Raw genomic sequence first — 27,122 nt, forward strand, 5'->3', positions numbered from 1 at the left:
TTTGCAATTATGTGAGCTGTTTGAAACAGCAGCCTAACGCGCATGGCTTCAAGTGACGGTGAACAATTATCATCATGTCTGATGTTCTGTCACAAGATGGCGCTAAGTGTGCACTCTGCAGTTTCAGGGAAGGGGGGATTGTGTTGGAGGCCTTGACTGACAGGCGCTCAGAAAGTCGAAATTTGTTTTTTATCCAATGGCTTTTGAGGCAAGGCAAGGCAAGTTTATTTATACAGCACCTTTCAGCACACGGCAATTCAAAGTGCTTTACAATTTAAAATAAAAGACACAATTTAAAATAAAAGAGAAAGCAAATCAAGACAGGGCTATCACCATTGCCTTTGTGAGATGTCAATCAGTCAATCAATCAAGACCACGTGGCGGTGGTCAAGGACTCGCCCTGGCACCATCCTCATTGCCTAGGTTACGCCCTTTACCGGCAAAAAACAGCACAAGCTGGCGGGATGAACCTTTTGGCAGTGGAAATGGAAAATGAGTCAAAGTAAGGAAAGGGAAAGGATTTACTTTTGGGTGAAGCCGGTGGAGGGAGATTCCCAGAGAGTTTTTTGTATCATTTGACAAAGTTGTATTTCAATCATGCACAGAGGTGAGTATGATTTGAAGAGACACAGTGCTTGTGAGAATCATAAAAAATGCATAGCTCTTAAGGAACATTGTTTTATTTTTCGACAAACAATGCAGTTAAACTGGGAACAACCAAACACATTGACAACCAGTGGCGGCCGGCCCATAGGGGCGCTAGGGGCATCGCCCCACCTCTTCCCACATTGTAGATTGTGATTAAAAAATACTTAATTTTATACATTTTTTTTATTTATTAACAAGGTACATATTATATAGTTGGTGTTAGTTAAATGTATAATCTACGATAAAATATTGAGAACAATTGTTTTACGATGTCTAAAGTTACTGATGAGTCCAAAGCAGCTGTTGACACCGCCAACAACTAGGGGGCAGCAGGAGCGCCAGAGTGAGTGATTGACGTTTGAATGAGAGAGAGTTAGACAGAAGCCTCATCTCAATACCCCTCCTCGACTCCTCTCTTCCCCTCCTCCGGGACTTGACCCGGAAATCGATCAAGACACGCCATTTTGAAGGACGTCCCAATAGCTGAAATGCACACGGAGGAGTCGAGGAGGGGTGAGGGAGGAGGGGTGAGGGGTGCGGGAGGAGACGAAAGGGAGGATACACGAGAGCAGACTACGCGGAAGTGTTTTCACTACTCACGTATAAAAGCCCCGCCCCCACCTTCACAGCTGGTCGATTTCAAGAGAGGAAAACGGAGAACTGGAAGAATGAGTGGAAAAGCGTCACATAAATGTATAAGTGCTCACAATTTAAGTCATGTTTAATGATCTTGAACGTTACTAAAACATAGCTATAGCATAAATGGCTAGATCTTGATAAATAACAATTATTTTATAGTTTTGTGTTAAGATATTCAGGAGTTAAATGATTTAAAATGCACAGTCCTGAATGTGGGTTTGTGGTGAATGTGGGGATCTACAGGACACACATGTTCAGAGTAAAGGCTTTCACATTATTATAATTTTATTTTTATTTAAATGTAGGCTACATTTTACACCACAACGGAACACAAAAGCAGGACCAACCATCATACATTGAATTCCTTGACTAACAAGAGAAAGATTCATCATTTAAATACATATTTAACAACAAATGGGCCGGTTCTAAAGGTTATTCAGTTAAGCCCGATGAGAGGGGATACAGCTGTGCACATGTCATCATTAACAGACGTCGTTTAAGAGTGACGTTTGAGTGAACGAGGACGTCGCTCGCATCTTACGGAGGCGGAGCTAAGACGCAAGGAAGGGACGCGAGTGAGGGAAAGGAGGAGTCGAGGAGGGGTATAGAGTGGCGAAGTCACGCCCATCTACTTCCGCCCCATGGGACCTTATTTCGGAAAAATAATGTATTGAAGTCAATGGAGAGAGAAAACTTATCTTTCGATCCCGTTTGAATTGTGCCATGAATTACACATATGATGTTTGTCAATCTTAACAAATAATTTCCATGTCAAAAAAGTCACAGTTTGTCGTAAAACTGTTGAAATATAAGACTATGAAAAATACGCAACTAGAAAGACTACAAATCCCAGAGTCGCGTAAGTGATGTCACAATTGTTTTCCTCCACTAAGAGATAGCTAAGATCAGCGCCATATAGATAGAATATATCTATATGGCGCTGGCTAAGATAAGATAACTTTAACAAGATGCCTGTGTGCTTAGTACCAGGTTGTTATCATACCAGCAATGGGTCTTGCTCGTTCTTTCGCTTCCCGTCTGATGAAAGGACCAGGAGTGTCTGGATCAAGCTAGCTAGTAGCTAGCACGTTAGTTAGCATTACAGCCTTGTCATTTTTTATTAGCCTTAACATGAAGTAACATTAAGTAACCCAAAATGTTAAACAGTAAGAGTAGTAGTCATATTTCGTGAACCCTTTGAATAGTACTGTCACCGGTGTGATCATTCTATAATACACCATTTAAGCCCGGGGGAGAAATGCTAACGCTAACGTTAGCATCGGCGATCTTCTCTACTTCATGCTATCTGCACAAATGGTTGACATTAAACATTAAAAAGACCAGGCAGTTCAGAGAGAATCAAAGGAAGGCAGGCAGGCAGCTTTGCATGACATTCTTCAGGACGTGTTTCATTGTGGTGATAGTGAGGGTCATCTTGGTGACGTGTGTTGCTCTGTGAGACCAGATGTAGTTCATTGAGCGTTTCACACAAACAAATGTGTTACTTCACAGTTTTACGACACATTTTTTTTTTTTTGACTTGCAAAATTATCTTTTAAATTGACAAACATCATATGTGTAATTCGTGGCACAATTCAAACGGGATCAAAAGATAATCTTTCTCTCTCCATTGACTTCAATACATAGTTTTTCCGAAATAAGGTCCCATGGAGGTCCACCGGAAGGGGAGGGACTTCGCCACTCTATAGAGATGAGGCTAGAGACAGAAAAGGCTTCTCAATTCTCTAATTTCCCCTCCTCGATCCTCGACTCCTCGGTGCTCCGGTAGTGACCCGGAAATGGATTTCAGCGCGCCATGTTGAAGGACATCTCATTTCTCTAAATGCACATCGAGGACCGAGCATCGAGCATCGAGGAGGCTCTCTGGAGGAGCTCTAACCGAGGAGACACTGATGGTTCCTCCACGGATCCTCCGCGGATGCATTTCCGGGAACAGAGATGTTTCAAAGAGTCATGACGCACGGCCGGACTTAACTCAGCCAATGACAGCTCTGCATGCATCCCCTGGATATTATTTTATTAACTGCTTTCATCGCGACGCGATGTTTACAGTGAGAACAGCTGTGAGGTCCGTGCAGAAAGCAGAGCAGTGTGTAAAATATATATCACTCAGTATAACAGGCCTACATTACTCTCTTTATTTGTATGCTTTAGTTTAGTAGATATCTACAAACAAAGAGTCAATATTTTTCTAAAACCATTTAGTGCTTCACATAATAAAATACACAACGGCTGTAGCCTTTAGGAGCTGTAGGTGCGTGTTGTACAGTGTTGTACAGTGTGTAGGTGTGTGTTGTACAGTGTGTAGGTGTGTGTTGTACAGTGTGTAGGTGTGTGTTGTACAGTGTGTAGGTGCGTGTTGTACAGTGTGTAGGTGTGTGTTGTACAGTGTGTAGGTGTGTGTTGTACAGTGTGTAGGTGCGTGTTGTACAGTGTGTAGGTGTGTGTGTAGGTGTGTGTGGTACAGTGTGTAGGTGTGTGTGGTACAGTGTGTAGGTGTGTGTTGTACAGTGCGTAGATGCGGCGGACAGACAGGTCTCAGTTGGTTTGGTGTCCTATGCTTACTTTTAATACTTGTAAATACAACTTTTGGCCCGTAATTTCAATTCCCCATTTCAGCGACCAGAGAGAGGGGGGGGGGGTATATCCAGTCTCTGATTGTGTTATTATGAGAGTGCTCTCATACTTGTTTGATTCTGAAATTGTATATTTATATAAATGTCCGCATCTGTAGCCTGTTATTGTCTCATTATACCGCACTGTGAATGAATGAAAAGTAAATAAGTCATCATGAACACATCTGTCCATCAGACAGAGTGCTGCTGTGCCTCCTGTCATCATTAATGGACGTCTCTTTAAAATGACCGCTCAGAGGAGAGGAGTTCTCATTTCTCTAACCGCCTGCTGCTTCCCCTCCTCTCTCCTCGGCTCCCCTCCTCGGCTCCTCCGCTCGCATCTCCTGTGGGCGGGACTAAGTCTCGAGGATTGGAGTCGAGGAGGGGAGTCGAGGAGGGGAAATTAGAGAATTGAGAAGCCTTTAGAGTGTAAACAAAACTAGATAGCGAATATGGAGAAGGAATCACTTAAAGAAACACCCTTTGAGACAGTGGCGTAGCCAGGAATTATTGTGTGGGTGGGCCTGGAGAAATGTAGGTGGGCCAGGGGGAGACTTATTAAGCATGGGGTATGAGCTGAAACTTCATTATTGATTTTATTTATTTTTTAATGCACTAATTAAACATAAGCATAAGCCTAAACTAGCAGTGAAAACAAAAACATAGGCACGGCGGCCTCAGAATGTGTGTAAAACTGACATCCACATGACTGGCTCGGCGGCCACAGGTTGTTTATCCTTGACAGTCGCACAGTGCACACACTGAGAGTCTTTTCATATTCAGCAAATGTGTACACGCTTCACTGCAGACCTCAAGAAGAAATAAGACTTTCATTTACTCACGGCAAAACTTACTTTACTTACTAATTTACTCACGGTAAATTCCCTATTCCATTGTCATGAAGGTGGAATTTAACTATATCCAGAATAAGTTTTATTGCATCCAGGCTAGAAACATGTTTATTTCTGCTGTAAAGTTGGGCATTTTAACATGGGGGTCTATGGCTCCTTTCTGCATCCATCCCCTGTCGGCCACTAGATGAACTGCAGTTTGTGGCACTTCCTTCTGGGCTTGTCAGGAATGTCAAAATCGCTATGACGCGCTGATTGGCTGTGGGTGGGCCCAGGCCCACAGCTACGCCACTGCTTTGAGAGGAGGACACTGGAGGGAAAGCTGAGAGTAAAAGAGCTCGGACCTGATCAGCCTGACATAGGCAGGAGTTAAGGACAGAGGAGGGCAGTATACATGCTCTTTTTCAAGGAGCTGGTTTAGCAAGAAGGCTGGGCTAACTACCTGTAGCAACACCAGTGCTATATTTAGCTTCCCCTGCCTCCCTTTTCAAACGTCAGGATCAGACCAGTCTATGAACCAGACCCAGCATGGATCCAGACAGATGTGAGTGACTTAAAGCACATATCAGAAAAAACTATAAAGCATGAACAAACTAGAGTCCACATGGATGATGCTATGCGACTAGCCATGTTTAGGAAAGTAAACACAGCTGTCCAATGAGGGCTACAGGATAGGGATCTGTAAGCATAATAAGGAGGTTGACAAAAACAGGCACTCAAATAATAGACTGTATCAAGTGCTGTGTGCCTTTGAGATAGCCCTGCGTTGTAATATGACAGATGTTTTGAGTTTGTGTAGAAGTTTGCTTACATTTTGGTAGATCCCCCCCTGGAGAAAAGTGCACCAGCCGCCACTGTTGACAACTGAGTTCAACCTACTGACTTACAGTTTTTTCAGTTGCTAACACACTAAAATGACACATAAATACCAATTATTTAAACAGACACCCAAAAAGCAAAACCTCAGATAAAATCTCCAAAAGTATTAACACATTTTCAGCTATGCACCTAATTTTCAATTCAACTTGGTCCTTTTTGCCAGGCCCAAATACAATGGGATATAAACCAACAAAAAAAACATTGATACAAACCAAAACTGGTCAGGAAATAAAACAACAATTCAAGCCTTTCTTTATGTGTTCATAGCATGTAGGCCAACATGCTTTCCCAGCACCATGGACAGCTCCTGGTTGAAACACAAAAATAGCACCAGCCTAATATTAAAATCTAGCATCACACTAGAGGGCCACAATAAAATATCTATATCATAATTTAAGTTTCTTAGCTTAGTTGTTCTTTTTGGTTTTGTATTTTCTGTCTGCGCGGGCTGCCTCCAGTAAGGCTTTTTCCTTGAGTGCACAAAACCAGAATTCCTTAGAGCTTTAATTGAAGTTGCATTTGATTTGAATTTCGCTCCAGATAAGATCCACAGAGCACCGGTTCTGTTGGTCCGTCAGTGCTGCTGACATGAGGGAAAATACTCTCCACAGAGGCATTGGTGATAGGGATGCTAATGAGAAAGGATGCAAGGGCAGTCATGTTTGGGGTCTTTGTGCCTTTAAGCAGGGTGGACCACTTCTCCACAACAGGAGCTCTTCTTTCTACATTTACTGCTGGCATGGCAGAGTCACACAGTACTCTTCATAGAGCTCATCCATGTCCAGTTTCTCTCGTATCTGAAGGCCCTCTACAGCAGGGGTGTCAAACTCAAGGCCCAGGGGCCAAATCCGGCCCGCCAATTCATTTGATGTGGCCCACAAGAGCTTGCACATAATATAACACGTTTATTATAAGGTCACGTGCCACTTTACAGGAGCACGTTGCCCACAAACTACATGTCCCACAATGCATCTCATTTTGTGAGATGCGCACTGAAGAGACTTGCAATTACTTACTAGACTTATGCTTTCAGGCATAGTTAATTATGAAGTTATTACCCTATCCGATAATAATCCAATGCAGAGGAAATATTGTAAAATAATACAATATTTTATATGTATATTATGTATATTTATCTATGTATATTTATATAGTCTTAAAGTTACCACCGGCCCTTTGAGTGCAACCATAATTCTAATGTGGCCCGCGATGAAATTGAGTTTGACACCCCTGCTCTACAGCATCACAGAGATTGGAGAATGTGAAGTCTTCAGTGCCAAGCTGTGTGACAAGAAATGTGTGAGATCAATCCTGCTATAAAACTGCTATAATAATAATGAGCAGAGCTAGCTTACTCCCACAGTCTGCTGACCAGAATGTTTATTGTCTTTCGTTTTGGTTTATGAAGCACTTCACGAGCAGGAATCACACCACAACAGTGTGATGTTTGTAGGTTTATTGCAAGAAGTAACAATGAATTGATATGGAGGGGTTGATGAGATGTTCTGGTCTGGTGGTACGTGCTGTGGTCCGTTCAGAGGGAGACTCAGAGTGGGGGTACCGTCTCCGGCATGATCTGCTCGGGCAGATTACGGGCCCCCAGACGATTCCTAGAAATAGAAATGTAAGAATGTATACAAGTTAAAGGGGACCTATCATGCAAAATGCACTTTTGTACCTCTTTTATACATGAATATGTGTCCCCGGTGTTCCAGGGAACTCACCAAGTGTCAGAAAACACAACCCTCTCTCTTTTCCTCCATACCCAAATCTCTAAAAACGGGGCTGCAACGGATCTGATACAGATTTGAAATTGTTCTGACGTCAGAAACAGGGAGCTCCGCCTATATGGGCAACTCTCCACCTATCAGGGGAATGAGAGGTTGCCGTGGCATGGTAACAGCATGGTAACAGCATGGTAACATGACGCTCGTGCCTCGCCCCCCTCCTTTGCAGGGGGGCGTGGTCAGCTGCAGCTCATTTGCCACAGAATCAGCCCTTGCAAAAACAGGGCTGGAATACAGCAAGTAGAGCGAAATGAGGCATGGCTAAAATGCATGATCTGTTTGGTATTTTGAAAAAAAAACTTCACAGACATGTTTTATATAAGTATGGCCCTACAATATATTATTCAAATATAGCATGATAGGTCCACTTTAAATATGAATGGAGACAGGCAGAGTATGTAGGGATGTAGGGATGAGGGATGAAAGGAAGGGAGGGATGTTGGGATGAACGGAAGGGAGGGATGAAGGAATGAGGGATGAAGGGATGAGGGATGAAGGGATGAGGGAAGGGATGTCTGGATGACGGGATGTAGGGATGAGGGAAGGGAGGGATGAAGGGATGTCTGGATGACGGGATGTAAGGATTGAGGGATGAATGGAAGTAGGAGTGTATTGTTGAAGGGGGTCAATGGGTGGAGGGATGAAAGAGTTTGGCTAAGTATGAGGTAGAACGGGAACCGTATGAGTAGAAGGGAGAGGGAGGGTGGGTTGAGAGAATAGAGACAGGCGGTGGATATAAATAGAGTTGGCCGTGATTAGAGATGGGGTTGAGGCGTGGCCATGCTCCTGAACCTAGGTTAACAAATTAACTTCACTTTACGAGCAGGGACCACGCCACAACAGTGTGATGTTTGTAGGTTTATTGCAAGAACTAACAATGAATTGATATGGAGGGGTTGATGAGATGTTCTGGTCTGGCGGGACGTGCTGTGGTCCGTGCAGAGGGAGACTCAGAGTGGGGGTTCTGTCTCCGGCATGATCTGCTCGGGCTGATTACAGGCCCCCAAAAGAGTCAGAATAAATGGAGCTGACTTGAGCTTGTGCATGTCTGACATCGTTTAGATTGTTGCGGATGTAAGCGTGTTAAGCGTGGGATGACCAGACTGCATTGTCTGTGGCTCCTCTCCAACTTTGCCTTTTTTTCGTATTTTTTCAGTGTTTATTTACTTTTTGCCGTGTGCCCGGTCAGCAACATGCGAGCCTACCGCACCAACTCTGTTATACAATATAGCAGAGAGGAACTTCTACAGTTCAGAAACTTTGTGGACAACAGCCCACCGTCAGACAATGGAGATTCGCCATGGCTACCTGTTGCTGTCCTACCTGAGAGACGCAGCAGGAAGACAAAGTGGGGGTCCCGTGCCGGGCTGCTAGTGAGACTCAGGAAACGAGAAAACCGACCCCCTCTTCCGAGTATTCTGGCTAATGTTCAATCGATTGAAAATAAGCTAGATGAACTCAGAAGTCGGATTGCTTTTCAACGGGACATTAAGAACGGTAACGTGTTAAGTCTCACTGAGACTTGGCTCAACTCCGCTATCCCGGATTCCGCCATTGTTCCATTGTGGGAAATGCATCAATGACGTGGTACCGAAGGTTACTGTACGAACATTCCTGAATCAAAGTGGAGTCTGACTTCAAAGGCTCTATCACCCGGAACATGTGGGCGGGACTAAGAACAATGACAGACTACAAAGGAGCAGCACTCCTGACACTCCCGCAGTACTGCGGGAGTGTCTGTGTGCGCATCTCTCCCAGATGAGCTGAACAGTTTTTTTGCTCGCTTCGAGAGCAGCCAGGCTGTGGAGGCACAGAGGGACCAGGAGCCCTGCCCTTTGGTTTTAAACAGGGCAGATGTGTGCAAATCCTTTCAAAGGGTTAACCAACACAAGGCTCCTGGACCTGATGGCATCCCTGGCCGTGTTCTCAGGGTGTGTGTAGTTCAGCTCGCAGAGGTGTTCACAGTCATATTATGCTATTCATTGTCATAACTACACTGTAGCTTTGAACGTATGCCTAATGAAAGCCTTGAACCTTGAACTTACAGAAACAAAACCAGTTTCCAATCATTTCACAATGTGGTTTGAGGAATATTTGTCTATCCTGCTTGCCTCCTGGTGCATGTTATGAGTGGTCAGAAAATCCATTGTAATCAGTTTATTAATGAAAAGCAGAGAAAATAGTAAATATAACTTTTAATAAAATATTCCAAGCGTATAATGCGTGTAATTGGTAGCTTGTACCGTGCAGTGACAATTGTTAACCCTTTCACTCATAGTGAACACCTGTTCACCTGTCCTAAATAAAAGGCCTACAGGTTACGTCACTATTAGTCCAATAATTGATGATGAGAATAGTAGCAACATCAATCAAAACAATAATAAACATCAACACATCCAAAACTAGATATGCTTAAATGACACTACATAAAAATGCATATTTCATTGTAACTATAAATAAGCAAATATCCAAAATGCCTTCAAAGTCCCCCAATGACCACTAAAGGGCATGTACACTGAAAAGTCCTTGGTTATATGTTCAAGTTTATCCAGTGTCCATTATTACTCCTTTATAAAAAAAAAGTTTCAAGAGTTAATTTGTCAAGTGTCCACAAACACATGAGAACTCACACAGTAGAGAAACCATTCAGCTTCTCGGTTTGTGCTAAAACATTCAGAAACAAGCCCTATCTCTGGAGACACAGGAGAGACTCTCTTAAGCTCCTCATTTTGTCACAGCAAATGTACCTGGCGTAAACAGGTCCATACACATAAATGTCTTGGTCGTCATTCCTCACAGCTTCATCAGACTCATACTGAGGAAAACTGAATGGCAGAGCCAGGAGCTGGAGATAATAGTTAAGTCCTTAATATGCGTCAACAACGGACGTTTGTTTACTGCCATGTACGTATCTTAATTTTCTCTCTTACACAGACCGTCACCTCTCCGGCATGCGTTTTTATTGTTCCTTCACAGAGAGAAAAGTTTAAAGAAAAATTGTCTTATTGAAATGTTGTTTTGTTCAGGCGTATTCATTGAAGTGAATATGAACATAATTGGGCTATTTATGATATGAAAAAAATATGTATCACTGGGACCACAAACAAAAAGTTAATCTTCATTCAAATAAATATGTTGATGCTTAATGTCGACTGACTAGACTGATGCCTCCTGTCAGAACACACTGTTCTCTGTGTGTGTGTGTGTGTGTGTGTGTGTGTGTGTGCGTGCGTGCGTGCGTGCTTACGTGCGTGCTGCGTCCGTCCGTGCGTTTGTGTGTGTGTGTGTTAGGTGCTGTAATGACCACGTCTTATCTCTCTGCTTTTGTTGGGAGCTAAATGTCATCCTGTCTCTGTGATGCTCGTGGATGAAATGTCTGTCTGATCGATTAATTATCTCAAATTGAATTCATAAATGATCTCAAATTAAAGGTTCTCTGAATCACACATAGTTGTATTCATCAGCTGAGTAAATGCAGAAAAAAATGGTCAGGTCCACGGAACAGACAGGAAGCAGAAGAACTTCTAAGTTATAATGAGGAGAATTAACTCTGCTTCAAAAGATAGTCTGGAAAACAAATTCTCTAATTCACTAACTTGCTAACTTCTCACTAACCTGTTAATTAGCTAAAGGTTTGTTACACACTGGGGGCATCTTTTAAATGTATTATATATATGACTTCATAACTATTTAAATGTAATATATATGTGACCTGCTCTATCGAAATCAGTCACATTGACTCGAAGACACATTTTGAGTTGTATACACTGTTGGAAAGAGGAGATTCCTAGCTTTCTGATGATATCAGGATTGTTGTTGTACTCCAAATATTAAGCGAAATATGTCACATGATATAATGACTGTTACAGTCATCATTTTGAGAAAAAGGCCTTCAAAGTTTCCTCTTCTCTGGAATCCATCGATCTGATTGATTATTAGCGGAGCAAATGATCAAAGTAGTACGGAGGGAAAATATTTTCGTTTGGATTACTGGTCTGGGGGAAGCTCGCGAGTGTGTGTGTGTATGTGTGTGTGTGTGTTTGTGTATTTTTGCGTTTGTGTGTATTGCGTTTGTTTCCCGTGGAAAACACTCACGAGAAACACCGGCTGTTGCTGTGACGTTAAGTTACTCCGTTCTCCGCTTGTAATTATGCCGTTACAAGCTTCAAAGTTGTATTTATCATCTGAATTTGCCGAAACAAGTTTAATATTCTGAAAGCCAAGACTTTGTTTATTTGAAATCAGATGAAAACAAACTGTAACGGACCTGCCGTGTTATATATGATTACTATACGCTTACATTCATAATTTCAGCCGGAGGGAGGGGGAGCTACGCTGCGGAACAGCAGAGTGCGAGTGAGAGGTGCCGGTCATCTTCCCTTTACAAGCTTCAAAAATGTATTTATCGTGTGATCTTGGAAATAAAAGTGTCATATTCTGAAAGCCAAGACTTTGTTTATTTAAAATCAAACAAAACACCCGAACCCCGAAAAACTAGTTTTTTACGCAAATCCACGTTTATTTTTAAATGAGCCGTTGCGACTTCCGACTGATTTCGATAGAGCGGGTCACATATTTCCAAACAGTTTTTGTCCTGAATACACACAGAACTATAATATTACGTGTATAAAAAATGGCGTACACATCGGTGATATAGTAGGTACTATTGTTTAGGCAGTAGAGCTGGATACCAATTGTGATGTTGCTGTACGGACATGTTTTGGTGTTACACACATGCAGAGCATACAGGCATGGGATGTACGATGTTCACGTTTGCTGAAGTTTAATAAAGTTAAATACCCACAGAGGTAGAAACAAGGTATTCTGTCGTCTTCCTGTGATACAAAGAGCAGAATACAACATGGTGGCAGGGAAGCTAGTTTGATGCGCGAAATGGACAGACTAAAACCACCCCAAACTTTGAGCCTAGACTCCACTAATCTTTCGAGGACATGGAAGACCTGGAGGGACGAGTTTGTTCTGTATGTGTTTAACCATGGCGTCCGACTCAGCAAAAAAGAGAAACTTTTCAGCTATCTTGTTGGCGAAAGTGGCAGGGAGCAACTGGACACACTGATGGGTGATACGCCTCGTGATGAATGGCAGGTAGACGACGTTATTGAAAAGTTTGATCGTCATTGCAACCCTAATGTTAATGAGACTCTGGAGCGCTATCGTTTCTCCACAAATATCCAAAGCTCCGGTGAGACAATTGACAGTTATGTGACAGAGCTGAAATTGCTGGCGAAGACGTGTCATTTGGGGACTTTAAGAGTCTCGCTCTTTCGTGATCGGATTGTGTGTGGGATTGACAATGCAAGCATGAAAGACAGACTGCTACTTTTCAAAACTGGAAAAAGAGTCCAGAACCTAACAACGTTTTCAACCCCGTTTGGTCGTTATCGATGACTAAGGATGCCTTTGGGGATAAGCCCTGCCCTTGAAGTCTTTCAGAGAAAGCTTACTCAAGCATTGGATTGACTGTTCTGTAACTGTATCTGTTTTTCAATAGATGCAAGCAAAAGTGCATAAAACTCAACGCAGAGAAGCTCGGCAAACAGAGGTCCCATACATAGGCCACCTCCTGACAACGAATGGTCTAAAGATTGATTCTGAGAAGGTAAGGGCAATCACACAAATGCCAAAACCGACAGATGTTAACCTATTAAGCCCTGAGCCTGTTTTTCAGGTTTCAGGCTCGAAAATGACATGTCCAGAACAAATGACTATATATTCACTTCTAAAATGGGTAAATTAATAATCTTTTTTCTCAAATACACCTGTGAGTTGGATGAAGAAAAGTCAGAATCAATATAGATGTTTATTTTAAAAAGTAAATTCAGATTGAACATGTTAAGGAATAATTCTTCTAGATATCTAACCTTTTACTCTGACATGTGTTATTTCCTTTAAGGAAAGGCCTTGGTGCCATATGTGTTGTTGTCCCCAGTGTGAGACCGGTCAACTTGACTGGCACGAAGGGTAATTGTTGTGAGAACACTGAAGCACTTCTTTATCGGTGTTTGTGGGCTCTCGGATGTGAAATCCTTGAGGCCATGAGCGTTGGACGCAGATGATTCAGTGTTTAGTCTACTCCTTCAGAGATGTTGATTTCTCTCTGTGAACCTGTTAAAAGGTCTAGCATAGAGAGAGGCTCTTCAGAATTGACGTGGCAACTCTACCGTGTGGTCAGAACCTCTGACTCTTTGATTTGTGATGTGAATCCTCCGGCCGAATACTCTGAATAAACCCATCAGTGTTTGACATCAAAGCTCCAACTCTCACCGTGTCTCCTTCCTGAGTCGGTGACTCCATGCATTACTACACAGAAGTTTCCTCCACAGAACATAGTAAAAAAATGTTTCCGTCCAAAATAACCCCATTACTGTTGTGTCTCGTCCAACCCACTCTCTTCAGTCTGCGTACAAATTACTTTACACATTGGAAATGCGTGCAATAGATACGCAGAAGTCCGATTTTGCGTGCATATGATACGCTAACCATTCCCATTGAGATCTGAGGCCGAGTTTTGCGTGCATATGATACGCCACGTTTCGTGCCTGCACCACTTATTTTTGTCCGGTCGGGTCTTGGTAGACCGGAAGCTGTGTGGTTCATAAAAACATGTTCTTACTCAATACCAAGCCACTATTATTGTTTTTATTTTAAATCGTATAATGTCAGACTTTTTTTTTTTGCCGTCTGTGAGGAAAAGAAATGGGGCTCAGAGCTTCAGAATAATGAAATCTGTATTTTTTTAAATCTTTTTTTCCTTCTAATTTGTTATTCTTTTCTAAATAACACACTGTTATTTACTCAACAATAACACACAATTATCCTTGTCTTTATTTATTTGTTTAATTCTATAATCTTGGGCTTTTTAGCCGTTCCTCAGGAACTGAATTTCAAAATAAAGTCACCGGAAACAGACGTAGGCCTATAAGGGACATTTCGAGCATCATTGCGATACACACCACTAACCCACTGAACTGATTACCCAAGATCCTCAGCTAGAAGCTCAGTGATTGGATTGTTTAGCTGCAATGCACGTTGGGATATGGTGTTTATGCGATATGAAATCCGAAAAACATTTAAAAAAAAAAAAAAATAATACTTTATTCCGAGTGTGCTTGCTTTTCTCTTTGAAAGTCATTACATAACGGCATTGTAATACACGGTTCGGCTGCATTAAATATTACACATCTGCCGTAGTTCTCTATTTACAGATGGAGCCTCTTATTTTGGACCCCAGCATACAGCTTCCTGCCGACTGCCAGCCAGTTGCCTGCCAAAGACCAGTATTCAGGAATGTTAGGCCCTCCCACTATTCTCCAATTTCAGGGTTTAACCAGGAGATGGCGCTATATATTAAATAACTAAGACTTAGTTTTTCACAATAGAAAATGCAGATATTATATAAAAAACTAAAGTTAAAATCTTGTTTTTAATGCCCCAAGAGCAATAACATCTTGTCACAAGCTTTTTGGAAGAAAAAGACTGACTCAAGAGACCTGTAGTTGACTAATTACAGGCCTCAATAAAGTTCTGCCATTGGTTGTGAAAAACAACGGTGGACATAGTGGAAAGTGAAATTGAGTGAGTGATATCTCTTTGTATCACTCCATAAATCAGAAAATACTGTCAACAGCCCTAAAATATCAATTTTCACCATGTTTTTAGGTATAAAATGTTATATAATTCAGGCTATGAATTATATATGACCAAACCCTTCTGTAAAAGCCTTCATAATATTGATAGGAATATAACTGGAAGGTTTGGTGTATGTAACTGCTGAGTGATTCTACAATTTAGGGTACATTCCATGTCCATTGATGTCCATTGATGATAATTATAATTATTCTAACTATTTTCTTCAAAAATATCATATTTTGCCTATTATTGGAAAGCATGTTATAATATCACACAAACATTATGTGCATCCTATGCTTTATTTAGCTTGAAATGTGTCATGATGTTCTTAAATTGTCAGTTTTTGCTATGTCCGTTTTTCAGTTGAGGGTGTCTTGGATTCAAAATAATGAATAAAAACCATTAAAGTAAATTTAAAAAATGATTCATTTATTTCAAAAGTCTAAATACTAAAGAATAATAACATATTTTTAATTGATTTCCCCCTTTAAATAATTTAAATATCTTAATATATGAATGTCCGCAAAAGTTCTGTCAACTATGTTACTAACAGAACTTCCCCCTTTAACTCAAAAATTGTTTGTCCCAATACCATGTCACCAGCATCACATGATGCCATGTTCCTCTTTGGCAGACATTTTGAACACACTGTGGTGATTGTCCTCTACATTTTTACAATATTTTATGTATAATAGCACATGGTCAATTAATATACTCATTGACAATCAACAATGTTACGTACATTGTTATGGTTTACAATTGTTTAATGATTTTAATTCAATTATATGTTCAAATGTGATGTTAACCTGTTCAAGAAAATGACATGTGGTCATCCAAGCAAGGCCTACCATTGAAATGATGGGTCAAAATAGGGAAATTGTCAACTAGGTTACCTGTCAACTGAGTTACCCAGTACTGTAATAACTGTAGTAACTTAGTTGACAGGTAACCTAGTTGACAATTTGTACGACATGTAGACGTCATTACACATCATTATCAATGGAATTTTGCACTTCTGCCTTGAAATTAACATAGTGCTGACTCAAGAGCCTTTCAAATTTGATTTTACTTGAAGTGCAGGACTTAATCAAATGATTGTAATGACATCAAGTTTGTCCGTAACATAGTTGACAAACTGAGTAGTGAAAACATCCTTTCCCTTAAAATAAAAAAATATATAAAAATGTTTAAGCTTTGCAACTAGTGGATATGTTACACTGAGGAATATACTAACTTGAACCACTGATTGTTCTATCTATACATTTTATTTGGCATTAGTAAATAATTATGCACATTTACAGATATTTTACATGATATGAGTGATAACACGTGTTATAAGGGCTATTTCGCACAATAGGTGTGCCTTGAGATTTTTACTTGTCCTTTGGTGTGCCTTGGGCACAAAAAGTTTGGGAACCACTGCTGTAGAGAAATGTAAACGTTCACCATCCCCCACCCGCCTACTGTATGTTGCTTTTTGACATGTAAATGGGTAACTACCCCCCTCTGAGTGAATACCTGTTGTACCTGTCCGGGGCTAAGCCCATAGGACGATGCTCTGATGTCATCACCCTCGCACATTGGTCATATGTTTACAAAAAACGATGTTAACACTTTCTCGTTCTTAATATATGCTATATTTAGGGTCGATATGTGTTGAATTTACTTTAAAATAGCAGATCACTGTGATTCACTTCTCCGCGGCTCCTCCGTGCAGAGAGGCCCCCCCCCCCGTTGACAATTCACGAGCGTCTAACTCTCTCCCCCCTGTGAAGAGATATCACAGGGGGGGGTTGGGACACACACATTCCGATGGCCAATTCGTTTTAAACAAAGAGTGGGGTGGGGGCTGGTGAACGGTATGGTCAATGTTTGTAAACACTGTGACATTTTGACTTTATTTGATCATTTCAGTTAAAAACTAACGTTCATATTTCATATTACTGTTTTGCCTGGCTGGACCTGTAATTTACAGGAAAGGAGTGCACGCTACTAAAGAGACACGCTACCATGGAAACCAAACAATGGTGTTGCTGTATTGAAGTCCGAGTGGAAACAGTCATATTTGGAGCGTTATGTTAGAATGAAACAGCGAGGTCGTGACTCACAAAAAAAAAGTGTTACTTCACTAACTGTAAGCTTGTCAATCAGAGTAACCTACAGTTAACTTAACTGTTGGAAAAGAAAGATCAGAGTTAGGAGTGTGAACACACAGCTGAGAGCTGCCGTTTCATTCTGACTGTTTAAAAAACGGTAACAACGGACTATTTTTCTTAGCGGATGCATGTAAATTTAAATCAATACATAGAACTATGTTTTAAATCAATAAAAATATTTTCTAAATCCATAAAAGCATTTTAATTAATATTGGGAGTCATGTCGTACTTTGTTGAGAATGTGGCCATGTAATAAGCGGGATAATTTGCAGCGACTTAGTCATTATGGGGAAAAATAACACCCAGGGATCAAGATCCCTCCGCGACGCGGAGGGATCAGTAATCTTTAGTGAATTACTGAGTTTAGGCACGTTAATAACATTTTAATGAAGTTGAATACAGTATATTCATATTTGTCAGTGATTTCATGTCAATTCGGCGAACATAAACGATTAAATTAGGATTAAAAATCGAGAGCCGGCTGCTGTTCGTTACGGTAACCCAACTAGGACACTTGACACAGTGGCTTTTGGCAAAGCACACAAAGAAAACAAAAAAAACCGAGAGAGATGAGTTATTGTTATTACAACGTGACTTCACTATTATTTAACAACGATTTTTATTGGGTTCTTTTATTTGGGGTTAAGTACATTGTCAGAATAAGTGAGAAATGGATTTAACTTCTGTTAGACAGCTATCATACTGAATAAATATTTATGCAAAAATGTATGGCATTAATAATGTATATCTAATTACATTTAAAAATGTATGGCATTAATAATGTATATCTAATTACATTAACTGTGAATGTCTTTCATTTTATTTAAAATGAAATAAAATTACATAAAACATTTTCCATAAAAAAGTTGATTCAAGAACAAATCAGTACTTTTCTTATATGACTATTATTGCTAAATTTGAAAGGTCTTTACCAGCTTTGGAATTATATATATATATATATATATATAGCACCTTCTGCCATCCCATCTCTACTGACATATGGATCTTAACAAAGATCCGCTATACATTAGTACCAGATATACTGTACACGGACATTTTAGTGAACCAGACCAGCTGTTTCCGCCGGGTCTTCGCTTCCCGGGCATCACGTTGTTTACAAGTGTGTTCAGATGCTAAATAAAAGTTTAGCTTGTACTTTTGATACCCCGCCTCTCGGCACCACAACATCCAGTTTACTGTATTTCACATGAGCGATGTCGAACATTGAAAAGTCCTTATAAAATCTCTGTTATTAGATCAGTACTTTTCTTATATGACTATTATTGACTTGAACACTGAGAATGTATTTATTAACTTCAGACATTTGAAATATTTGAAATCAGATGAAAACAAACTCTAACGGAGCCTGCCGTGTTATCTATGATTACTATGCCTTACTGTACATTCATAATTTCAGCCGGAGGTAGGTGGTAGGCGTTGCGGAGGAGCAGATTGCGAGTGAGGTGCCTGTTCTAAACGAACTATTCCAGCTGTTATAAAGCATTAAATAAAAAGTAAGCAAGGAATACAGAATGTTTCGTTACGTAACTTTGTTGAGAATGTGGCCATGTACATGTAATACATGGGATCATTTGCAGCGACTTGGTCATTGTGGGGAAAAATAACACCCATCCTGATCGTTTCAATGAAGTTGAATACAGAATATTCATATTTGTCAGTGATTTCATGTCAATTCGGCGAACATAAACATCAATGATGATGATTAAATTAGGATTAAAAATCGGGAGAGCCGGCTCGTTCGTTTTTTCCGACTAAACAACATTATTAACAACAGAGAAGTTGATTTCACATGACTCCAGTGTGGAACCCCACTGCACCCCCTGGTGGATCAATGATCCATTGCAGCTGGCTTCACAATAATTAAATGTATTTATCATGGGGGCGGTATCAAGTCTGACTGGGGGCCGGCCGGCCATCACGGAACGTGCACAAACTGATCACGACCCTCGCATTTTAAACTGTCCAAAATAAGACGCTTCATCTGTATAGAGCCCTGATTAGAAGACTTCTGGACAAACAGGAAGAACTGCCACGGAAACTGAATACGTGACGTGGATCATCAATATATCAGCAATTAAACAACATCTTCAATTTCTCTTCACACAATACGTCTCCTTGCAGTATCAATACTAATTTGTCTGACTTTTATATTTGATCCAATTGGTAGATAGGTTCTATTTACACCATAACAGTGCACAGCTGATATAAAAGGACTTGTAGTTTTTAAAGATATTACTGATTTTCTTTGAATAAAAGAATGTAAATACTGAGTTGAAAGAATAGTCAGGGGTTTTGGGTGATGGGAGACAGGGCTGTATCCACCATTGAGGTCACCGAGGTCCGGACCTCGGTAATTATTTCCGAGCTGCGTATAAAAAAACTTGTGAAATAACGGCACTAAACGGGGTTCTTTGTAGTAGATCGGCCCCAAAATTGGCGATCGGAGCATCCCTAACTGTAATATTCCAGTTATAAACGACATGAATCAAAGATGTGTTGCTGTATTTTAGTGGTAAAAAAATTATTCATCATCATAATTATTCTATATATAATTTACACAGTGCCTGTAAACCGGAGGAGAACGCTGGCATTTATTCTCCTACTTGAAAGACTACGGAGGGATAGGGTCTGCAAAATGTGTTTATTTTGGGGATTGACTGGATGCTCTGACCGTTCCACTTCCTGCCCGGCGCTATGCAACGCCTTGCGCCGCGTCGAAAATAAACCAGCCGCTTACTTTTAGCGGAGCCCAGCGCCGAGACGCTTCTGGGACGCTTCTAGCCGTAGCGTGGCCGTAGCGCGGCCGTAGCGCGGCGCAGATGGACCTGGTGGAATCTAGGGGTTAGACTAAGTTAACACAAGCACTGTAAAACTGAAAGAAAAGAGAGAATCCCACCACCGTGTAAAGGCGCAGTAACTGTGCAATTATCACTCAGGAACCCGACAGGTGAAGTTTGAGCTCACCTGGCGTGTTCTAAGTTTTTAACAGATAAGTGACAGTTTAACTTTACTGACTTAACGTGCGGTAGAGATACAAAACCATACCTGCCAACCCTACCGATTTGGGCGGTAGTCTACCGCTTTTGACATGTTTCTCCCGCCTACCGATTTAGCTGACTTTCCCTACCGATTTTCAATCTTCCCAAACTATAACAAATAAAAATGACACTACATAGACACTGGACTCGACTTTTGGCAGACACCATTTGCAGCGTGTCTGTGATCCCATCATACAAACAGTCCTCTGTGTTTCTGAAAGAGAAACAACGTGCAGACACTGCAGAGGAAAGGCAGCGTTACCCCCGGGGCTGATGGGTAATCACTCCCAAATGAGTTTAAGGGAACAGAAACGAGGCAGTATATCAGTGTCTCGAAAACACATGTTGGCGACTGAAAGACATCCAGTGTTTGGTCTTTTCCTGAAGCATCCTTCACTTTCAGGCCCAATCCCAAACCACTCCCTCGACCCTACCCCTCCGTGGCGGAGTGAACTCCGTCTGTAGCCACACTCGCAGCTCAACTAGGCTCCCTCCTGTCAGATGGAGGGAGTAAATACAGCGGCAAGCTTTGGGACAAACTCCCCTCTCTCCGGCAGAAACAGGAAATGCTGTAAATGTATGTAACAACGGTTTCAAATCAGCATCTCTTAGACAAAAAATGTAAATTAAGAACTCAAATAAAACTCCAAACATCTTTCATTGTGTTACTTTTTTGTAAAGCTCTTTTAGTTTTAAACCTGATGTTTATAAGCTTCTTAGTTTTTGCAACAGTCTGTAAATATACACAACTTTATAATAAAATGCACACATTTACCTTTTTCTAGACTAAATACAGATCCTAAGTTAAAAAAATATGAGGTTATCATGAGGTTGTTAACATCGCAGTTTATCAGTGGATGTTTGCTGGAACTACTTGTAAACAGCGTGTTTCCTGACGGACACACACAGCGTGACTCCGGTCAGGTAGAGACCGGTCTCCAGTCAGCACCGATGCAGACTCGCTGTTTGAGGGCTTGATAGCCCACTCCCCCTCCACACCTCTCCACACTCGTTGGTTTGGAACAGCACTTAATGTGGCGGACCCTCCGCGCGAACGCGCAAACGGAGGGGTAGTGTGTAGGGGTAGGGTGTAGGGGGCGGTTTGGGATTGGGCCACAGTGTCTCAACTGAAAGAGGACCACAAACACACACAAAATATAATAAAATGTTGAGATTTGGGGATATTTATCTCCCATTCTTTCACTTTTTCTGACATTTTCAACACCAAACATGTCGTTAATGTATCTGTTTAGTGAACTACAGCAATCTGAAAGCCTCTACATTATTTATATCACACTTTATCAGTAGAAAAATGCAGGAAATGACTTTTTTAATGCAGTATTTTCTGATTTATGGCGCAACAAAGATATTTCGCTCTGTGCAAACCTTTGACTCTAATATGTCAACAACATGAAACAAGAATATGAACCTGGCTTTATCCAATGTTCACACAAGAGTTCTACATCCTGACACATCCTTTATCTACACTGTCTCAACTGAAAGAGGACCATAAACACATTAAAAATATAATAAAATGTGGAGACTTTGGGATATTTATCTTCCATTCTTTTACTTTTCGGGCATTTTACAGACCAAACATGTCGTTGATGTCACTGTTTACCAAACTACCACTTTTTCTGAAAAATGCATAAAATGATGCAATATATGTTAAATACATGGTTTATACATGTAATTACTAGGGTTCCATTTCTTCTGATTACCTAATTTGGGCGTGCACATTTGCCGCGCGCAAACCTACCTCTTTTGGATTTGGAAAGGTTGGCATGTTTGCAAAACAATACAATCAATGCGGGTAAATATATAAATAAAACGACAAGCGGTAACACTGATTGGCACAGTTAAAACACGGAGGACTCGGCGGTCGGTCACAACAGTAGCATGTAATGCAAACAAAAGATCAACATGAAGTTGATAACACACACTAATAACCTATATCTGCCAAGACACGAAACCTCGTACATGGAACCGTTCTTGGTGATTATAGGCGTGCGTAAAGTCCGTTCACTATGCGGCGGAGATTTCTTTCACTCGGCTCGGGCACTGAGCAATAAACACAGCGGCTGGTCCTCGTTTCACCACGTAGGAAAGCAGCAGAAAGTCGACTGGAGTTAAAGAGAGCGGGCCCTAGATTATCCTTCTGCGCTGCGCTGCGATGCATGCATGGCTTCCTTCTGCAGGTAACGGGTGAGGCGCTCTGCCAATTGGTAATTAGCCTTTCTTTTTTTACAAACAAATATTTTGCACACTTATTCCTAGTGTGCCACTGGTTACGGTACCGGCACGCGTGCCTAGGGTTGCTGACCCCTGGTTTACAGTAAAACTTCGATTTTTAACCCAGGCGTTTTTGTTGGGACATGCCTTTCGTTTTCTATCACGCTATTATGGTAAATACTATCAAAGTGTTTATTTAAACCTGTACAAGTATTACTTCATGTGTTCACTGTCAGCGTCCTGAACTGTCATTTAAATCTTTTATTAAAACTCAAATGTCAAATGTCGAATATCATCAACCTCTCTGTCAAGGAATGTTTCCAAATGTTTGGAAGCCGGCTGTAGTTATCCCAATCTTTAAAGGTGGAGACCCAATGTCTACCAATAACTACAGGCCAATTGTATCCTTCCTACAGTATCAAAACTTGTAGCTGAACAAATTATGAACCATCTGAATAACAGTGCTTTTTCTCTGCATCCAATGCAATTTGGCTTTAGGGCCAAATACTCTACAGAAACAGCCAACTGTTTTTTCACAGAACAAATAAAATCCTAAATGGATAAAGGTGGTGTTGTAGGAGCAGTGTGTCTCGACTTAAAGAACGCCTTTGACACTTAATCACAAAAAACTCATATCTAAGCTATCCAGCATTAACTTCTCCACACAACCACTTAAATGGATAGAATCATATTTGTTCAACCGTTCTCAGTATGTCAGAGTACAGAATAATCAATCATCTAACCTCCAGCTGTCCACAGGTGTCCCACAAGGGTCAATTCTGGGTCCATTGTTATTTTCATTGTATATAAACGACTTACCATCGATATGTCCTGACACAAACATCCAAATGTATGCTGATGATACTGTAATTTATGTTCACGGAGGCAGTCTGACACAAGTGGCTAATAAACTGACGAACAAGATGGTTCATGTAACAGCTTGGTTGGAGCAATGCTGTCTGCAACTAAATGTCAGTAAAACTGTATGTATGTTCTTTACCAAAACCAAGTCCTCCTGCGTTGAGCCAGATGTGTTTGTGTCCGGGGAGAGGCTACAGGTGGTCTCACAGTACAAATACCAGGGGGTCTTAATTGATTCAAGACTCAATTTTAAGGCTCAGGTGAAAAAGGTTTGCAACAAGGTCAAATTCAGTCTGTCAAATTTGAGGTTTACCAGAGACTGCATGTCAACAGAGGCGGCTCTGATGTACATGCACTCTATGGTTCTATCTCACATCACATACTGGTTAACAACCTGGTCACATGCCTGTACAACCACTCTTAAACCCCTGGAATCATTATACAAACAAAAACTTAAAATAGTAGATAAGAAATCAGTTTATTCTCATCATTGCCCAATACTCACAAAATATAACTTGTTGAGCTGGGAAAATGTAATGAGATATGCAAATGCTTGCCTCATGTACAAAATAATACACGGCCTTACCTCACCTCCGCTAAGACATTTTATCACCATACGCACACCTGTAACTAGGTCAACAAGAGCTGCAACAAGAGGAGACTGCGTTGTTCCATTAAGGAAGAGTTCATTCAGCCAATCTTCTTTTTCTTTTAAAGCTGCACAACAGTGGAACTCAATCCCATTAAAGCTTAGAGAACAAAACACCTGCAGTTTATTTAAATCTAACTTAAAAACATGGTTAGTGGAAAATCAGCTCTGTCAACACTGACACAATCTGCACTTTACAACGCTCTGTTTGTACATGTGCCTTGACCTGTTGCTATCTGTCTGCTTTGGGAATATGTATTTTAGTTTTGTTTTTATGTTTTTATATATGCTTTTATCATAATATAAGCATCTATGTTGAATGTTGTTTTACTGATTGTATTTACCTGTCATTTGAAGTGAATCTTTTTTTTTAGGATGACTTTCAACATTTGTCCAGGGACTACAGATGAAAAATAGCATGTTGGCTAACTCTGGCGCATTTACAGAAATGTCAATCAAGTGTGCATCAAATGTTTGGAGATAGTCATTGATGTGAGTACGTACATGTAATTATTTTACTTCAGTACATCCTATTAAATGTTACGTTCTACTTTATAACATCTTCCAGGGATGTACTGCACTACGACGACTTTTACTACAGGTATCTTTGCTGCTGATACTTCAGGGATGCAAACTCATCAGGTATGAAAAAGGTGACAAGGATCCGAGCCCCCCGACCCCACGGAATATCGGCTTTAAAATTAGGAATAACAGAGGATTTTAGCAGTCAGAACAACTAAAGCAGCAGTGTTAATAATAACAGAAACGCCAAAGAGTCACATCTAATAGAAATATATGAAAACATTTATTTTTATTGTGTAGCAGTCAGTTTATAATTTTGGCAGCACTGTTGAGCATTTTGAAAATGTATTTTCATGCCTCTGTGCAAGGCTTAGTCTTTCTGTCTTTATAGCCAGTGGTGTAAAGTAACTAAGTTCATAAACTCAAGTACTATACTTGGGTACAATTTTGAGATACTTGTACTTTATTTATGTATTTCAATGTTTTGCTACTTTGTTCTTCTTCTCCTCTACAGTTCAGAGGTAAATGGTGTACTTTGACTCCACTACATGTATTTAATACCTTTAGTTACTTTACAGATTTGGATGAATGATGTGAAATAAAATTCAAGTGTTAAATCAGACTTTAGTTCCACCTGGAGTAAATTCACAAGCTACCCTGCTGTATACAAAGTCATTCAAACTAGCTGCACCTTTACCAGCTTTGAGAACACTTTAAAGATCAATCATTATAAAACATATCAAATATATTATTCTGAAATGGACCAATCTGCACAATCACTACTTTTACTGTCGCTACTTTAACTATATTTTAATGATAATACTTTTATACTTTTACTTGAGGAACATTTTGAATGCAGTACTTTTACTGTAACAGAGTATTCCTACACTCTGGTACTTCTACTTTTACTCAAGTACAAGACCTGAGTACTTCTACTTTTACTCAAGTACAAGATCTGAGTACTTCTCTTTTACTGTAGCTACTTTAACTATATTTTGATGATAATACTTTTGTACTTTTATTTGAGGAACATTTTGATTGCAGCATTGTTCCTACACTCTGGTACTTCTACTTTTACTCAAACCTGAGTACTTATACTTTTACTCAAGTACAAGATTTGAGTACTTTTACTTTTACTCAAGTACAAGATCTGAGTACTTCTACTTTTACTCAAGTACAAGACCTGAGTACTTCTACTTTTAATCAAGTACAAGATCTGAGTGCTTCTACTTTTACTCAAGTACAAGATATATAATTACAGATGGAGCGTCTTATTTTGGACAGTTTGAAACGCGATGGTCGTGATTGGTCGGTGATTGGTCCGTGATCAGCCCGTGATCGGCCCGTGATGAAGAGCCGGCCCCCAGTCTGACTTGATACCGCCCCCGTGATAAATAAATGTAATTATTGTGAAGCCAGCTGCAATGGATCATTGATCCACCAGGGGATGCAGTGGGGTTCCACACTGGAGTCATGTGAAATCAACTTCGACACAGTAAACTGGATGTACAGTATGTCTGGTACTAATGTATAGCGGATCTTTGTTAAGATCCATATGTCACGGATAGGATCATACTCTGTGCTAAATAAGAGACATGTAATCATTTACAAAACATCACCATGTTGTTATTTAACAAAATAATGTTGTTTAGTCGAAAAAAACGAACGAGAGGAAATGCAGCCGGCTCTCCCGATTTTTAATCCTAATTTAATCATCATCTTCACCACGATCATTGATGTTTATGTTCGCCGAATTGACATGAAATCACTGACAAATATGAATATTCTGTATTCAACTTCATTGAAACGATCAGGATGGGTGTTATTTTTCCCCACAATGACCAAGTCGCTGCAAATTATCCCGTTTATTACATGGCCACATTCTCAACAAAGTAACGACATGACTCCAAATCTTAATTGAAATGCTTTTATGGATTTAGAAAATGTTTTTATTGATTTAAAAAATAGTTGTATGTATTGATTTAAATTGACATGCATCCGCTAAGAGAAATAGTCACTAGACACTTGACACAGTGGCTTTAGGCAAAGCAGAAAAAGAACACTCAAACCGAGAGATGTTATTATTACAACGTGACTTCACTATTATTTAACAACTGTTTTTATTGGGTTCTTTTATTTGGGGTTAAGTATAGGTGAATTGCACTAATGTGGGAAAGATCGTGATGTCTCCTCCGATCTGCTTTATGATATTCTTTCTCCCGCTGTGTAGATTGGGGGACCGCCGTCCTCTGTCTTCAATGTTCGGCATCGCGTGAAACAGAGGATTTCGACATTCTGTATTCCTTGCTTACTTCCTTAAACCTTTTCTCCTCCTTATCTCTTTCATGACTTTTTATTTAATGCTTTATAACAGCTGTAATAGTTCGTTTAGAACAGGCACCTCACTCGCAATCTGCTCCTCCGCAGCGCTGCCCACCTCCCTCCGGCTGAAATTATGAATGTACAGTAAGGCATAGTAATCATAGATAACACGGCAGGCTCCGTTACAGTTTGTTTTCATCTGATTTCAAATATTTCAAATGTCTGAAGTTA

This window comes from Trematomus bernacchii, unplaced genomic scaffold (assembly GCF_902827165.1).
Source record: "Trematomus bernacchii unplaced genomic scaffold, fTreBer1.1, whole genome shotgun sequence".
Lineage (NCBI taxonomy): Eukaryota > Metazoa > Chordata > Actinopteri > Perciformes > Nototheniidae > Trematomus > Trematomus bernacchii.